The sequence below is a fragment of the Schistocerca nitens genome, chromosome 10 (genome assembly GCF_023898315.1).
Source record: "Schistocerca nitens isolate TAMUIC-IGC-003100 chromosome 10, iqSchNite1.1, whole genome shotgun sequence".
In the NCBI taxonomy this organism is placed as follows: Eukaryota; Metazoa; Arthropoda; class Insecta; order Orthoptera; family Acrididae; genus Schistocerca; species Schistocerca nitens.
In genome coordinates this window covers 224,476,466-224,495,628 of record NC_064623.1, presented here as the reverse complement: position 1 = coordinate 224,495,628, position 19,163 = coordinate 224,476,466, and positions in this window count along the sequence as shown.

The window sequence follows — 19,163 nt, the reverse complement described above, 5'->3', positions numbered from 1 at the left end:
TTAGGAGTGTTGATGATGGAGCCGTAAGCTGAATCATAATTTTGCAGCCTAGTTCAATTCTTCAAAGAAATGGTTCGAAGAAACTATTCCCTGGATACACTATTTGAACAGAAAAATATTATAAAAAACTGCCAAACGAAATTCGCAAAAGTACAGAAGGATGTTGCACTTGTTAGTCGAGAAATTAATGATATCTGTGCATTCTTACATTTACTGGATGAATTATGGTACGACTACGGAGTAGATGTCAGAGAATGAGTGCACTTCATGCAGTGCTCTATGGAGCTGCACATTATGGACTAACCAGCGTGAACCGGTAAGTGATGCATCTAGTCTTCAAGAATGGAAACAATTGGCATGGGAACAATCAACTCTATCGAACAGACGACAGACAGCATCACGAAGGAATACATGAACGGATACACAGAGAGAGTGCAGCAGCTGTAAAGTTACGCTTTCCAAAGCCGTGAAGAGATAAGGGCAACAATGACAGAGAGAGAAATTCTGGGAGTGACTGGCCAGTGGCAAAGGCTCAGACTTCAGATGGTACCCAGTTTTCTTTAGCATCACTCGTTAATATATTGTAATGGTTTAGAAAGGACACTGTCAGAAGATGTTCTAGAACTGGACAGAAAATATTAAGTATCCCAGCCTGATGTAATTCTGAGTGACATAACAAGTATTGTGGACTCAGATATTCAAATCTCGGTACATGATAACAATGTCTATGAAGAATGTCTATGAAATGAGCGACAAAGAAAACAAGTGGCCATATGATAAATTTCGACAGCCCCAGCGATAACGACGTGCTGAGAACGTAAGTACTTCCAAATTTTAATGTAAAAAATGTAACGTAATTTGAAACTAATGAAAACGTACAAAAATTATGACGCGTGTTTTTTAAGTAAGTACTGTTTTGAAATTAAAAAAAGACGTGCTAAGATATCTCAATAATTTGATTTTTTACATACCAAGATGCCACATACAGGGAACTTAAAGAGACCTTTGGAGAAAAGAACCACCTTTATGAACATCAAGAGCTCAGATGGTAGACCAGTCCTAATCAAAGAGCCGAAACGTGAAAGAAGTGTATAGAGAGACTATACAAGGTGATGTACATGAGGGAAATGAAAGAGGACGTAAATGAAGATGAGATGGTAGATATGATACTGCATGAAGAATTTGACAGAGCACTGAAAGACCTAAATACAAACAAGGCCATGGGAGTAGACAACATTTCGTTAGAGCTACTGATAGCATTGGGAGAGCAAGCCCTGACCAAACTCATCCATTTGGTGGGCGAGATGTATGAGATTGTCCAAAAACCTGCAGAGTTCAAGAAGGACATAATAATTCCAATCCCAAAGAAAGCAGGTGTTGACAGCTGTGAAACTTACCGAACTGTCAGTTTAACAAGTCATGGCTGCAAAATACTAAAACGAATTCTTTACACACAAATGGAAAAACTGGTAGAACCCAACCTCAGGGATGATCAATTCGGATTCTCTAGAAATGTTGGAACATGTGAGGCAGGACTGACCCTACGACTTATCTTAGAAGATAGATTAAGGAAAGGTAAACCTACGTTTCTGGCATTTGTACACATAGGGGAAGCTTTTGGCAATGTTAACTGGAATACCGCCTTCCAAATTCCGACGGTGTCAGGGATAAAATACAGGGAGTGAAAGAATGTTTACAATTCGGACAGAAAGCAGAAGATGGTAATAAGAGTCGATGGGTATGAAAGAGAAGCGACGATTGAGAAAGAAGTGAGACAGGGTTGTAGCCTAGCTCTGATGTTACTCAATCTGTGCATCGAACAAGCAGTAAAGGAAACCAAAGAAAAATTTGGAGTAGGAGTTAAAATCCAGGGAGAAGAAATAAAAACCTTGAGGTTTACCGATGTAGTTCTGTCAGAGACAGCAAAGAACTTGGAAGAACAGTTGACCAGAATGGACACTGTCTTGAAAAGAAGGTTATAAGATGAACATCATCAAAAGAAAAACGAAGATAACAGAATGTATTCGAATTAAATCAGGTAATTCTGAGGGAATTAGATTAGGAAATGATACACTTTAATTAGTAGATGAGTTTTGCTATTTGGGCAACAAAACAAGTGAGGATGGTCGAAACAGGGAGGATACAAAATGTAATCTGGCAATGGTGAGGCAAGCGTTTCTGAAGAAGAGAAATTTGTTGACATCGAGTATAGATTTAAGTGTAAGGAAGTCTTTTCTGAGAATATTTATATGGGGTGTAGTGATTTATGGAAGTGAAAAATGGATGATAAACAATTTAGACTAGGAGACAATAGAAACTTTTGAAATGTGGTGCTACACAAGAATGCTGTAGATTAGATGGGTAGATCACATAACTAATGAAGAAGTACTGAAGATAATTGGGGAGAAAAGGAATTTGTGGTACAACTTGATTAGGAGATGTGATCCGTTTGTAGGACACATTCTGAGGCATCAAGGGATCACCAATTTAGTACTGGAGTGTAGTGTGGAGAGTAAAAATCGTAGAGAGAGACCAAGGCTTGCACAGGATAGAGCAGCATGGAGAGCTGCATCAAACCAATCTCTGGACTGAAGACCACAACACCATTAATTTAGTTCCTGTGTAGATAGTATATGGGTTTATCTTATTTTCTACACAGTACTTCAGAATAAATTGTGAATCATAATCCTTAGGTTATGTGCTATAAATGTATAATTATTATGTACATTAGATACCATCAATCTACAGAATTCATCATTTGTTTTAAAGTTATAAACAGTATCACAATTAAAATTGTGAATTATTATGAGATTTGGAATATGTATTTCTCTTTCTAGTTGAGCTTCATAATCAAGCCAGATGTATTTTTCAATATAGGTAAAGGAATTCCCTTTGGGGATCTTCTTTACACACATAAACTGGATTTAGAACATTAAAAAAAATAATAATTTTTATGTTGTCCAATAACAAAACAACCATTTTACTACATTGTTGACAACCTTTGACTGTATATTTCCAATAAATTTTCTTTCACACACACCAGGTTTTTGTATTATGTTCATTCTTGTTTTTTTTCACATTTATCACAGAAATATGATCATTCTGAGAATGCTGATATACTGTTAATTAAAACAAAATGGTTGAAATTTTTATAAAGATATTTTGTTTCTGAAGACCATATTAGATGACTGAATTGGAATATTCAGCACATACAACATATTCTTGAATATCCAGTAGTTGCTCAACTTTTTTAATATCGTCTAGAGTAAATCCTTCTTTGTTGTACTCACAAATTGGTCACATAATGTCTTGTTAACTTGTTTTGCAGTGTGTACATATCTCCTCTAATTTTCTTAATTTCACCAGTAGTTAGTTCTCTGCCTAAGATAAAATACTTGTGGTATGTTAATGCAACTATAATTGCTCTAGGATGAAACAGGTTACCACTATTATTAATTCTAGTAATACATCTTTTAGTCTTTTTATCATCAGCTAAATTAAGTATTTAATTTCCTTTGCTACCTTTTGAAATTGCTGACATTTGAATATTAAATGTAGTATTTGCTATATCAATAGGTTCATCAGATGTTAATAGATCCCTGATTTTAATGCACAAAACTTGAACATGTTGTTCAGTATTATTAGATGTTTTATGTCTTGTAGAAGTTACACAAAGCATTTTGGGATTTGCTGCTGTTATATTCAATTTATCGCCTTTTCTAAAATTAGTTCTCATTTTAGCTACTTCTACCATAGATTGTGTGCTTTTGTTATATAGTTTGTTTTCGCACTAACAGATTCAGTTTACTAATATTAGTGTCCTTAAAGACTATTTTATGGTCAACAGACCAAGTTTTACATTTTTCGTTAAATTTAGGTTTTATTTCTTTAGTCTCAAATACATCGTTTTTCGATGCTTTGTTCTCTTTTTGTTCCTCAAATAGTATACTGCTGAATGGATAAATTTGAACTAATCTCAGTTTTCGTTCTTTTTTTGGTGGTCGAGATTTTTCAGAAACATCCTCATCTAATCTGTAAAAATAAATTATATTATGTACCAATTTTGGTCTTGTGTTAGTCTTTTGGAATAATTCTTGAAGAAATGGAAGATCTTGGAAAATTAGTAAATTAATTAATCCTGAATTTTTCAGTTTACTGTAGCCTCTAATACCATGATTTTTTGCTCTAGATTTGTGTTCAGCTATTGTCATGTTATTGAAATTCCTTGTAGGAATGGGGGAATTAAGTGACATAATTAAATAAATTAACTCATCTTTATTGAAATAATTTTAATTAGTAACATTACTTTTCCTGCAATAATCACATAGTCGAACAAGTGTGAACTGCTCCATTTTAGTCTCTTATTTACTATAAAAAATTATTTAGGAATTTCAAAAAGACTCAGGCAGATTTCTTGTTTTTGATTTATTTACAAGTACATTTCCTAAATCTGCTTACGTATTTCTCTTTACAAAATGGATATGAGTAAAAACAATCTAAAACTTTAATTTTTTGACAGCCAGCTCATTTTTTACCTACAGTCTGCTGATCATCATTTTTCATTGATAACAATACTTCAAATGTTCTTCACTCAGAATTTGTTGGAAGTGATTTTGATAATGAAATATAGAAACATTTTTTCTGCATACACACACACACGTAAGGAATTTGTTTAATATGGTATACTCTTATATGACATTCACTGACCATCTTTTGTGTATTTCTGTAAAGTTCAAGTACCAACTGACATCTCAGTTTTACAGTATTTACACAGTTTACACTGGATACTGTCCACGACTCCTTTAGCCATTGCTTGATGGCTTTCATTCATATGGAAAAAGATTTTGCTAGACAAAAGTAAAATTATCGAGTTATAGCAATGTATCATTTAATATAGTTATTACCTCAGGAACTAATGTTGATAGTTTATTGCAATCAGTGCCAAATAAAGATAAATGAGCTGCACCAGCTCTAAGCATTTTTTGTGAATTCATTATATTCACAGAATGTATCGTATTTGAAAAAATTCAGCAACCATTAACCGTTGAAGTACTGAAGACGTGATATGCTGCTGCACTCCACTTTGCTATGGGGCCTGCGGACATTGTTTGCCACTGAAGTGGGCTTTCTGCAGAAGGCATTCGCTGCACGGGCTGGCTGGTACTTGAGTCCTAATGACAGCTTATACCTCACCCGGTTCCACTGCCTGTGGGCCTGCGGACGTCAATAGCTCGTCAGGGCTGCATGCCAGCCCATCGCAAGTTCTTTTGTCCCGTGCACTCCCTGGGATGGATGTACCCTATTGATTGTTCTGTGCCGCTGTCCCTGCTATCTGGGAAACACTCTGCTACGGATTTCGCAGTTGCTGTTCGACATTCGTGCTAGCTGGTTCGTGTGATTTTCTGCATTCTGCTTGTGTGGTGTCGTTTAGCTATCTGCCGTTTCATCAGGATTTTTACAGTGCTGTCACTTTTTACTTCCACAGACAAATGGCATATCGGCGCCGTTGCACTGACGAAGAGATACTGGAGATACTGACAAGGAGTGACAGTGGCAGTGATGAAAATTCATGAGAAGAATCTCATAGCAGTACACCTCCACATACTTCACCTAGTAGAGGTCGCCAGGACAGTTCTTCTTCAGAGTCTGAAAGTGAAGACCAATCGATCCGTAAAAGGCCACACCATTGTGGGAATGAGAAATCTGATTGGCAAAAACGTGATTTCTGTCCAGCACTTCATGCATTTGATGACTCATCTTCAGGACATAATTGCCAACTAACGCCTGATTCAAGTGTTCCGTCCTTTTTCATGCTATTTCTACCAGAAGATCTGTTGAAATTTATACCACTTGAAATGAACCGAGTTTTCACTTTCACCATGGCAAATACGTCGGAATCAGTTCGTTCTCGACTATCCACCGTGAAAGATACAGGTTTTGAGGAAATGTATAGCTTCATTGGTATTTGGCTTCTCATGGCTCGTGTTAAAAAGTTGAGAATAAAGGAATATTGGTCCACAGATGTACTTCTGAGTACGCCAATTTTTGGCGGAGTTCTGTCCCGTGACCGTTTTTTGCTACTTTTGAGAATGTTGCATTTTAGTGACAACTCGGCCAATCGTGGAGATAGTTTGTTTAAAATTAGGGAAATAATTGATACAGTTCGTATGGTGTTCCACAGTGCATTTAATACATACAGAAAACTCTGAGTCGATGAAAGCCTATTCTTGTTCAAAGGTTGCTTATATTTTAAACAATGCATTCCTTCGAAACGAAGTAGATTTGGAATCAAAACATGCGTGTTGTGCGACTGTAAAAATGGATACGTCTTGGATTTCATTGTATACGCAAGCACAACAACAGAAATTGAAGTCCATAATTTGGGGAAATCTGGTGATATTGTGACAATAATAATGAAGCCATACCTTGATCTTGGACATACTCTGTATGTCGACAATTGGTATACAAGTCCAGCCTTGTTCCTCTGGTTTCACAACCAGAGAACAGCAGCAAGCGGTACTGTACGTAGGAACAGGTGCAACTTTCCGAAGCTACAAAAGAAACTGAAACGAGGAGAAGTTGAGTTTATGTCCACTGACGCAATGCTTGCCATCAACTGAAGAAGTGTTCATGCTGACTGCCTGCAACACGACAGAAATGCGTGAGACGGGAAAGACAAACAGGACGGCTGGCGAAAAAGGAATGAAGCCGCAAAGTGCTGTTGATTACAATGCAAAGGGAGCAGTAGACCACTCTGATATGCTATTAAGCTCTGTTGCATCTGTACGTAAATCTGTTAAATGGTACAAAAAGTTTTTTTTCATGTTGTGGACCTTTGTGTTTTGAATGCACACACTCTTCACAGATCGGTGACAGGGAGCAAAATATCATAAGCAGATTTTCATTTATGTCTGGTACGAGAACTTGTGGAAAAATTTGCTACAGAATGGAGAAGAGATAGGAAAGGAAGACGCTCTGATGACGAGAATCCACTGTTCTGGGATGCACTTTCCCCGTGTCATTCCAAGTGACCAGTCCAAGAAACGCGGACGATGGCGTAGATGTGCAGTCTGCTCGAAACAGATTATGCGTCGAGAAACGGAATATGAATGCAAAGCATGCAATGTACCTTTGTGCGTTGACCCATGTTCTGAAACAAACCACACAAAGAAGAACTTTTATCCAAGTTTGCTACAGCTGGAAGATGAAATGAAGCCCTTACTTCTGGAAAAAATTACTTAAAAATTAAAAAAAATAAAAATGATTGCAAAAATTAAAAAAAGAAATATTTTTAACTTCGCCATTGCCGCCAGTCCAAAGCCCAGATGAGGAAGAAGGATGGGAAATATAACTATGGAAAAAAAATCTGCGAAATATCTGAGCTTGAAGAGCCTCTCCAGATGAAATACTTTGCTGACACCTTATGAACGAACATGTGAAACATCCAGTCTGTGCTGACAAACACAGACTGGATGCTTCAAATGTTCATTCAAAAAGGTGCAAAAACAAAAACTTAGTACAAATTTACGGATTCTTCCACAACGTCTTGGTAGAAGTTAAACCTTAAATTTAGTGCAAATATCATTAATTAAACAAAAAATTCTACCATTATTACTACTACAAAATTGTAGCCTGGGTTGTGATATAAGATATATATTTAAGCGGCGACTAGTTTCGAGCGAATCCCATTTTCAAACCATCATGTAAAACAAAGACTGTGACAACCACATTATAGCTGTAAATTAAACCATAGAAGATGTATGGCTATCGATATTCTATCGTTTTATTCACAGCTATAATGTGTTTGTCACATTCCTTTTTGACATGTTTGTTTGAAAATGGGCTTCGCCCGAAACTAGTCGCCACTTAAATAAGTATCTCTTATCGCAACCCAGGCTACAATTTTCTAGTAATATTCAGTAACGGACTGCTGTCCTATTTTTCCAGGACACTGGCTTTGTGAAAAAATTCTAGGCCTACACTTGGAAAGGGCATCTCGGGAAACGTTGATCAGTTGCACACACTCGGCTGTTTCTGAAGCACAAAAGCTCATTAGGAATTAACGGTGACATTTAATTAGGTAGTTTAGAACCTTGAGCATTTACTTATCCAATTCTTAAACAAAAGTTATAAATCATTGTTGATTTCTACTGTACAATAACAATTGCGCCCTACATAAAAAGAATTCAGAATTGAATGTTTGATTGTGAAGTTTCCTTGGGGATAATTTATTGGGTTAATGCTCTCAAAATATAGTGATTAGCTTCAAAAGTGTGTCTCGGCATCCAGACACTTCCCTCGAAGGTTCTTTGCCTGCGAATTATTGCGCTAGTACAGAAGAATGCCAACGTTTGTTCGTTACGGATTCTACAGAGTTTACATCGTAAATTGCGTACAAAAATCTGATAATTAAGTATCAGTATGCCAAATAAAACACAGATGTATACTGAGGACTTATGACGATTCTCAAGAACTAATTGCAAATGAAAGAAAGCCTTTGACGAGGAGTTATGTGTTAGCAATGTAGACAGTTTCAGTGTACATTAGGTCTGTCGAGCAATTCATCTCCAGATTCAAAGTTATGGAATAAGTATCCAGATTTTCAGCGTTTATTTGTAACGTCGGCGATCACACTAACTGCGAGACTGTGACGACCGCCGTGGTTCCAGAAATACTCAGGCGAGGGCGAGGACGGCCGAGTGGAGAGCTCGGGCACACACAGTAGTCCGAGGAAGTGGCTGCCAGCGCATGTACACGGATAGGGGGGCTCCAAGGGCAGGTTTGACACGGCCAGCACTCAATGGGTTACTGTATCGAAACGCAGATTTTATTCCTTTGGGCAATCCAGAAAATGTCTGTTTACAATACCACACATTTTATTATTAAAACTACATTCATCCATCTCTGCATGGAAAAAGTTGTTAAAGGTTATATATGTTTTACCTGAGCATGTGTTTACTACACCATTTAATTTAACATCTTGACATAATCCTGTATAAGGTAGTGTTTTGGATGTCTGGGGATTAATTTCAATGTATTCAAATTTATATATTCATTCATTCATTCATTTCATTGTTGCCCTTATGGACAGTGTTTGAACTCGAAAATCACATGATGACACAATTTTCACTTCTTTCCTTTCTTCCTCTTCTCTTCCCAAAATCTCTTCATCCTTTGGCTGTGCTCCTGTTTCCTTTGCTCTGTCCATAATGTTCCTGTCTTCTTTCTCTCCTTTACAATAAATTTTGCACTCCTAACTTTGTTTCTGAAGTATTTCCTGTCTCCTATCATTTGCCTGTTGATCCCTATCTGCCTTAAGTCTTCGTCTATTTCATGATACCAATTTGTTTTCTTGCTTGAGCTGTTTACTACATCAAAAATTTTCTTTGTAAGTCGGTTGTTGTCCATTCTCTGTATGTGCCCATAGAAAGTTAATCTGCGTTTTCTGATCGCGTCTGTTAGTCTGTCAGTGTGCTGGTACAGCTCTTTGGTAGGTCGCTTCATCCATATGCCATCTCTGTGAATTGGTCCAAATATTTTTCTGAGAATTTTGCGTTCTTTTTTTTCTGTGTCTATGATGCCTGATGCTCCAATTGTGGTTGTTTCTGACGCGTACAATGCTTCTGGTAATACAACTGTTTTGTGGTGCCTAAGTTTGGCCTGCCTCGATATGCTTTTCTTATTATAATGTGACCATGTGAGTTTGTATGCCTTCTGGAGTTTCTTCGTTCGTTTCATGTTAGCCGCCTTGTTTGATCCTCCCATTTGTATGTACTCCCCTAAATACTTAAATTTTTCGACTCTTTCTACGGATCCATATACAGTATGCATGGTGTGTACATTGTTGGTCTGTCGTTCCATATATTGTCTTCTCGTAAGATACCGGCAGACCTGTTTTGTCAGCTATTTCATGCAAGCATTCCAGTGCTTCCTTTGCCTCCTGTGTATTATTGCTGAGTATGGCTATATCATCTGCAAATGCCAGACATTTTATGATTGTTTTGGTTTCACGTGTTCTTCCCAGCTGTATTCCTTTAACCTGTTCCTCCCACTGCTTGATAATTTTGTCTAACACCATGTTGAACAGGATTGGTGAGAGCCCGTCTCCTTGTCGGACACCTGTGTGTATGTGGAAGGGTTCCGAAATTTCTCCCATGAACTTAATCTTGGAGGTAGTGTCTGTAAGCATCTGTTGTATAAGTGCCCTGGTTTTTCTGTCGATACCATATTCTTCCAGTACGTCAAAGAGTGTCTGTCTGTCTATGGAATCATATGCTTTTTTAAAGTCCACAAAGGTAACTACAGTGTTTCTTGCCTGTCTGACTTTCAAAAGTGTTCTCAAGTTCCAGATCTGTTCGATGCATGATCTCCCTTTTCTGAAGCCTGCCTGGTATTCCCCAATTTGCAGATCTGCTTGTGGTTCTAGTCTGTTTAATAGCACCTTAGAGAAAATTTTGTATGTAACTGGTACTAGCGAAATGCCTCTGTAATTGTTTGGATCTGACTTATCACCCTTTTTATGTAACGGATGGATCAATGCACATTTCGATTCCTCTGGCACTTTCTCTGTGATCCAAATTTCGGAGATAATCTTATGGATTTTTTTGGTGATGTTTTCATTTTGGAGTTTCCAGATCTCGGCGATAATACCATCTTCTCCGGCAGCTCTGTTATTTTTCATTTGTTTTATGATTTCCTCTATCTCTTCTATTGTGGGTGGATCAGAATCGGCATTAGATGTGGTCTTATGGAATGTTAATTTTCCTGTAGGTTTTTTGCAATTAAGAAGTTTATCAAAGTAATGTTTGAGAATTTTACAGTTTTCTTTTGTGTTTGTTTCCAGGGATCCATCTGTTCTTCGGAAGCAGAGGCTAGGGGGTTGATAGCCCTTAATATTTTCTTTGAAAGTTCTGTAAAAATTTCTTGTGTTATTTCTTTTGAAATCTTCCTCAATTTCTTTTAGTCTGTTATTGTCATATGCTCGTTTTTCCCTTCTGATTTCCTTCGATGCTAGTTTCTGAACTTCGTGAAATTCTTTCCATGTTTCTGAATTTCTGTAGCTACTGAACTTGTCCCATGCTTGCTTTCTTCTCTCAATGGCTTCATCACAATTTGCGTTCCACCACCTATGTTTGCGTTTTCTAGGTGGTTGTCCCCAGCACATAGTCTTCTGAACTGCCTTCGCCAGATCTGTCCATGTGTCTATTGAATGCCTATTAATTTCTTCAACGATTTTATCCCAGTTTATCTTCAAGTATTCCGGATCAGGTTTGACTATTTTGTTTTGCGCTGTCTGTTTCAGTCTTGGGATTGGCCTAATCTTAACTTTTAGCAAATAATGATCAGACTCGAAGACTCCTTTACGTGTTCTGACATTTAGAATTTCCCGCGAATTTTTCTTGGATATGGCCACATGATCAATCTGAAATTCTCCCCACACTGTGTTGGGTGCTTTCCATGTTGTAAGTTTTCGTCTTGGTTTTTGAAATTGTGTTGACATGATTTTGAGGTTAAAGTTTTGACAATATTTTATGAGGTGTTCCCCATTTCTGTTCGTGCGAATATGTGCTGAGTATGGGCCTGTTATTTCTCTGAATTTTCTCTCCTTACCAAGCTGAGCATTGAAATCACCCATTAAAATTTTCACATGTCTTTCTGGTACGTTGTTAGTTACTTCCTCCATGTCTTCCCAGAAGTCTTCAATTTCTTGTGGCTTCTTTCTGTTATGGTCATTTGTAGGTGCATGTGCGTTGATAATTGTGTATGCTTTATTACCTGATTTGAAAGACAGTGTCGAGATACGTTCTGATATTGAATTCAAGTCTATGATGTTATCCATGACTGATTTGTGTACTGCAAACCCTGTACCAAACAATAATGGTGTTCCTCTTCTGACAGCAGGTTTACCTTTGTAAATCCTGTAATGTTCTGTGTCGAAATGGTTTTCATCTACGAAGCACGTCTCTTGAATGGCAAGAATTTTGATGTGAAATTTATCTAGCATGTCTGTCATATATATATATATATATATATATATATATATATATATATATCACACCATGGACAAATAAGACAACCTCACTACTTGATCTTTGATATATTCCGACTACTTTTTGTCAATTTGGTGGTAAAAATGTTACCCAAGTAGTTACTAGCTGTGATTTCATTTCAAATTTGTCATATATATCATACTGTCAACAAATAAAACAGCTACACCAGTTGATCTTTGATATATTCAATCTATTATTTTTAAATATTGCAGTAAAAGTGCTAACCAATCAGTTATTAGCTGTGATTTCATACCACTACCTACCCGTACCCACTTGTGACAAAAGATATTTAAAATTCCATGACAAATAATAAGTGAGCGAACATTTCATTTGACATAAAGATTCAGTTGGTTGGTTCAGATGAAACAACTGGAGTTCTTTTCTTTGTAGAGGGCTGTGTTGTTGCCATCCTTTTTTACCATAGAAGATTAGAATATCATCAATATCATTTCCAGATAATTCTAAATGTGAACCATTATAGTGAGGTTACATTACTGCTTCACCAACATCTGTGTGTTCTAAACGTAATGCATGACAGATGTCATGATTTTTTTGGTGGATTCCCATCAGTCTGCAAGTAGCACAGTTCTTTGTCATCCATATGTATTTCCACTGGATCATTATTCATATTCAGAGAAAAATTACGACCTAGTACATCTTTTCCATACCAAATAATTCCTAACTATGTACTTGTATTTTATTTACAGTTAAAATAGCAAAATTATTGTTATCTTGATGAAAGTGAATGTCAGTGTTATTTTGCCATAAATTAAATTCAGCCTTGGTACTTCTGATACATTTTTTAGCTGCACGATTTGACGCCATTTTGTATTTTTCTTATTCCATTTACACATTGTAATTCTACAGCCAGTATTTATATCTTTTCCGTCATTTCTAGGTTTATTCATAAAATTTATAGTTTCCTCAGTTAACAAACGTTGAAAAATCCTTCAAACATTTTGATGATTACTATTCAATTAGAAAAGTTAAACTTTTCAATTTGGAGGTATTGGAAGGAAATGGAAAACAACCATTTTCGTCAATGGAGGAGGCCTATATTCTTTAATTTTAAAATCACAAAAGGAGGAAACGAGACAATTTAAAAAATGAGTTACACAGAAAGTTTTGTAAAAAATTTGTAAATATTGAGAATATAAAGTTAAAGAAATGTATGAAGCCCAAATAACTCACATGAAAAATATAAAGAAAATCAAGGATGAGTGTATAGAAAATTTAAATGGAATAATTGATAATGCCTTAGAAATAGGACAAGAAAGAAAGTGACAAATGAATATTTTATTTTCTCATGTTATTCCTCAAATAATCGAGCAGAATTTAAGGCCAACATTTGTTCTTTTAAAATTATTTGATGAAACCTTTGAATATACTGTGCAATCCTTGCAGCAAAAAGATAAGGTTTCAAGAAGATAGACATCCTAATAGTGAAGAAATATTAAGACTTAATCAAAATCCAAAATAATAAATGAAACTTTAAGAATTCGTTCTTGACACAATTATTTCAACATTTTACATGATTACACATCAGAGCTATTGTTTAATAATATAACTACTCTTCAAAAAATTAAGTAATACTTCAAATTTTTTTAACAAAACTTCTACAACTGGAGAAGACGAATGATCTACTAACCATTTATCAATACATTCTTTATGAAAAACATGATTACATTTTGTGTTTAGAGACTGATGAATTTGATTAATTAAATATACAGAACAATCATTACATTCAGACTAATCCATTATTTCACAAGCTTGTATTACATTTTGCATGAATTGGAGCTGTCAAAATTTATGTGTATACTTGCTGCTGTGATAAACATGCATCACCCTACTGAACGTCCATTCTTCGATGAATTTCAATAGGTTTCACGCCTTCAATACGCAAAAACCGAATAATAGAACGCTGTTCTTCCCTGGTGCAAGTCACAAGTGGGGCAGCCATCTTTATACTGATACTGTGACGGTATGTGTGCATTTGAACTATGCTGCCAACTACAGGCCATTCTGAACGCTGTTTGTAGCACGCTTACCAACTTACAGGATAACAGTGCGAAATTTCGATTTGTTATACAAATTTAAGGTTTTCATTTGATTCACCTTCTTAGAATCTTCAGACAATACTCGATCACTTGATATACAATCCCAACATATTTTATCTTCAAATTCTGTAATAAAATCTCCAAATAAATAGCTCCATCGTTCGCTGATTTATTAGATACAAACCTCTCATTTGCTGTCGATACTATTTCTTTGAATTCAAGCCACATCTGGTCTACACTCACACTGTTAATTTGGGAGGAGAGGAGGTTGTATCTCTGAAAGGCGTTAAGAGAATTTTTATCTGATTTTTTGTATAGGTATATTTTTGTTTACTTTTGCAGGATTTGGGAATTACAGTATTCAGTGTCTGTACGGCAACTCTGTGTTCACTAATTCCTATATCCATTTTGATACTCGTTTACACTATATGCGTGCTGATGTTCTGCCTGGCAAAGTCAATGGGAATTGTCAACAGACCAATAGTGCATGTTTTAGCTGTCTACTCATCAATGATTGGTAAATGTGCCTTCATTACAAAACAAGATACTCAATACGTGTTGAATATTCCATCTTAGTGCCCATGTACAGAAGTTAACGCAATTGTCATAATCACTTACATGCAGCTCTTGATGGAGAGAGATCTGATAGGGATGGAATCTGTGTCGATGGAGACTGTGTGGACACTTGTTTGCTTCATGCTACTTCATCGTGTGACAGTGCGGGAGCTAATATGCGTGTAACTCGCAACGGCAGCAAGAACATCAATTTCTCCGTGTTCTTTCATCATATATTTCCTTCTGTTATGTTGTCTAATAAATAATTGCCGAGATGCTGCAAGTCGCAAAGCACTCAAGGAACGCACAAGCACACTTTTAGAAAAGATAACAACATCTTACCTAACAACAATGCAGGTCGAATGGAACAAACATGTTTCGTCGTTAAAACACTTCAAAATACGATGTCACGGAAACGACTCGCACTATAACCCTGCAACAAACACCGGTGGCATTCTAATTTACCCTGCCTTTAGTCTTCTAATGTCAATGGGCATTGTTTCATTTACCAAAGTGTATGTGTGCACAACAAATACACTTTGTACGTATTGTTACAGTCTGTGTATTAGCTGATAATACGAGCTCCTGAATGCCAATCCATCCTGTGAAAACTATAGATCTGAAGCACTTTGAATTTCCACAATATTTGCAAAGCAAGTATGTGTGTGTGTGTGTGTGAGTGTGTGTGTGTGTGTGTGTGTGGGTGGGTGGGTGGAAGGGTGGGTGGGTTTCTGTTCCCATATTGGGTGCCTCCCTAGGTGTCGGATAGAGAAACGGTCACCAGATATGTTGGGTACTGTGGAAATAAAACACTAGCAGTGGACCGAAAACTAGCACATCAAATCCAGGTGCGACGCTATCCAGAATGGGTGGCTTCCTGCTCGGCTCCTGTCCACTGAGAGACGAGGCTGCAATTAAATGCTCCAGGGGCCAACAATCCCTGGTTCTAATTTCACTGTGAACCATTGCAACGATAAGGTTACAAGGAACCAGTCCGCCCATCAATGGACAGCAACCAGGAACATGGATTCTGGGGAATCTGTACATTCACAGCCACAGAGAAAGTCGGAGTTCTCTGGCAAACTTCCACACAAAACTACTACATTTCTTCGAACATTCGATATAAACCCACTGATCAAACCTGGTAAATTGCGCAGTCTAACATTAGAGCTCATAAACAAAAGACAATGACACCTGCCCTGCCGGAAACACACATAACAGACGATAAGGCAATCGATTATGGAAACTACCGTATTATCAAGAGCAAGGAAGGAAAACGCTAGGGGTGCTCCACTTTTAGGCATGGCCTTCATGGTACACAAGAAGATATCAGTTCAATGAGAGAAGTCACCCCCATAAACGACAGGATAATGACAATGCACCTGTAGTGCACAAACAAGAAATACACCACGATCAACGAACAAGTCCTCATAAATGGGGATAACAAAATAGGCCATAAATCGACAGAGAAATTCTGGGCAACATTAGAGACAGTGATGCCTAACATCCCCATAGACAACTTTCTAATTTTGATAAGTAATTTGAACGTTGGAATCAGCAGGGAAAGAAGTCATCATTAAACAGCTGGAAAGTTTCGCAAGCACAAATATACAAACAAAACTGGGATGAGACTCGTAGAACTATGCCAGCAGAACAACCTGCAAATTATATCAACATTCCTGAGGAACTCCGCGCGAAAATAGAAAACATGGAGGTCACCTATACAACAGATGAGAGAATTCCAAATAAACAACGTAGCGGTATCCTACCCAGTGCAGAAAGAGACCATGACATTCATGTTCACAGAGGTGATTCACACCTGAATCAAAATAAAATTTACACCGAAAAAGAAACCCTTAGAATAGAACAAACATAGATAAGTTTGGCACGAAACAGATCGTAGTGGGAATGATAAAGATAACAAGCAAAGATATGGGAAGACTTCGGTAGAAAGATCACACAAAAAAGCAAAAGTACTGATACCAAGGAAAAAGAACACCAAACAGCGATGGTGAAACTCAGAATGTGAATATGTACTAGAAAGCTTTCCAAGAACAAAAAAGTAAAACATACCCGAAAACCTTTATCGGTTTAACTAGTCCAGAAAGCAGGCAGGAAAACTCATTAGAGAAATCAAGAGGAAGTACATGAAGGAGCAACTGGACGCTATATAGGGTAATTTCTACAAATACAACAGGAGACAATTCTACAGAACTTTCGCAACGCAAGTGTGTAGAGACTTATTCTCCAGAAAACAAGATGGAAAACTCGTATTAATTAATCGAGAGAATTATAAGGAACTGTCATTTATCTCTCGGGTCTCCTTAATTGTACTGAAACTGAAACAAGATTCCCAACACAGGACTGCACCTCCAATCACTCAGAATCACTCCCACCAACGTGTGAAGAGATACACAAAAAATGCGTCATTGCGAAACTACTAAAGAACGTCGGAACAAAGTCTTTACAGGAACTTAATACAAATAATCACAATCAACTGTCAAACAGAAAAACTTACTGGGGACTGGAAATGTGTGCTTCTCCACCCGCGACACAAGAAAGGAGATAGGACGACTATGGACAAACACAGAGGAATTTCCCTGCTACAAGTCACCTACTAAATTTCCTCAACGTGCTTACTCCTGAGAACACAACAACAGTTAAAACACAAAATTGGTGAATACCAGGCAGGCTTCCACCCTGGTCGTTCATGGACAGATCAAATATTCAATCGGAAAACAATTCTAAATTACAAGGCTATCAGTAATACTCCAGTCACTTTTATTTTCATAGATTTCAAGAAAACGTACAATTCTGTTGACCAGCAATCCTGATTCAAGATCTTAGAAGAACAGGGACTCGACCCAAAAACAATATGACTAATCAAATACACATTGACTGGAACGATATTCAAAGTTAGATTCATGAGAGAAATCTCTGATCCTTTCATAATCAAAACTGGAGTACACCAATGCGACGGATTAGCCCACTATTGTTCAACCTACTCCTGGACAGCGTAATAAGAGAAAAAAAACTGAAAATCTAACGACACTGGAAACCATCATGATTGAGACGATCCCAGGACATGATACAAATCTGAAACCTATGTTTCGCAGACGACCTGGCCGTACCCTCGGACAACAAAGCAAGATCAACCAAACAAACAGAATCACTAAAACAGTGTGCATAACAAGCTGGCCAGCAAATCTCTTTTCAGAAGCTAAATTATTCTGCTCAAAATTGAACAATTAAAAATGAGGCACAAAACACAGCAAGATAAACAGAGTTACACATTTCAAATATCTAGGTGAAATCCTCGAACCTACAGGTGGAGAAAAGATCTCACAGAAGATTCGACTACAAAAAATGAAGAGACCTTACAGCCGATCACAACACATATATAATTAGAAATTCATCAGCATTCAAACAGAAATGAGATCCTACAACACAGAAATCTTATCTGAAATACTGTATGCAAGTGAGACACTTACACTCCAGACAAAAAGCGACATGCAAAGCATACTGAAGGAAGAACGCAAAGTCATGAGAAAAATTCTCGACACAAAGCTGAGAGAAGGGGGTTACAGATCACAATCTAGGAAAACCACCGAGAAGATGTCAGACTAGCAGCAGACGTCAGAAAAGAAGATTAAAGCTCTACGGTTACATCAGGCTACCACCAACAAGACTCAGCAACAGGATTTTGACATACATAAGGGGTCAAGTCAACAACAGCATGGATCACATAAGTCAAAATTGACCTAGAAAAAGCACAAATCGATCCAACAGAAGACAGAAAATTATACAGGGACAAGATATGTAAGTGGAATGAAACGTCAGAGAATGAAGCCCAAAGAAACCAATGACAAAGTGGACTGACAATTCATCCAGATTTAAGACAGAAGTTTATCTAGCACAATCAGTTCAGGTGCATTTTAAAAACAGACGAATGCAAACGAGGAGCTGGCAACACTGTCACATCGTGCAGTGTGTTGGAATGCATAGAGGAACATGTATCATCCTGAAATACCATGCTAGCCGTCTTACTTCACCAAGTAGACTGCTCGGACGTCAAACACACATCCACTATGGAGCTACAGTTCGATTATTTGTCGGTTTCCTTCTTCATTTTTTAGACGTCCGTTTCCTACTTGTAGTCGTTTATAACCAGGCCATCATTTTGTTATATGACAATAGCCTATCACTTAGCAGTGGGATCCATTAAACTGCACGTACTGTCTACTAACCCTAAACAGGACAGTCGAATTCATGTAGGGTGGCTTCCCGATGGAATACACAAACGATAAATACATCGTTATCCATTTGGGACTGGGTGCGTCCGATAACCAAGCTGCTGCTGCTGGTGCTCGTCCATATGCTGCACAGTACTCTCAAAGGCGCCATCCCAATAAGAATGTTTTTCGTTGTCTGGAGAAACGCTTTGGGGAAACCAGTAATCTTTAAATAAAATATGGCGTGTCAGTCTTCGATCGCTATTCTT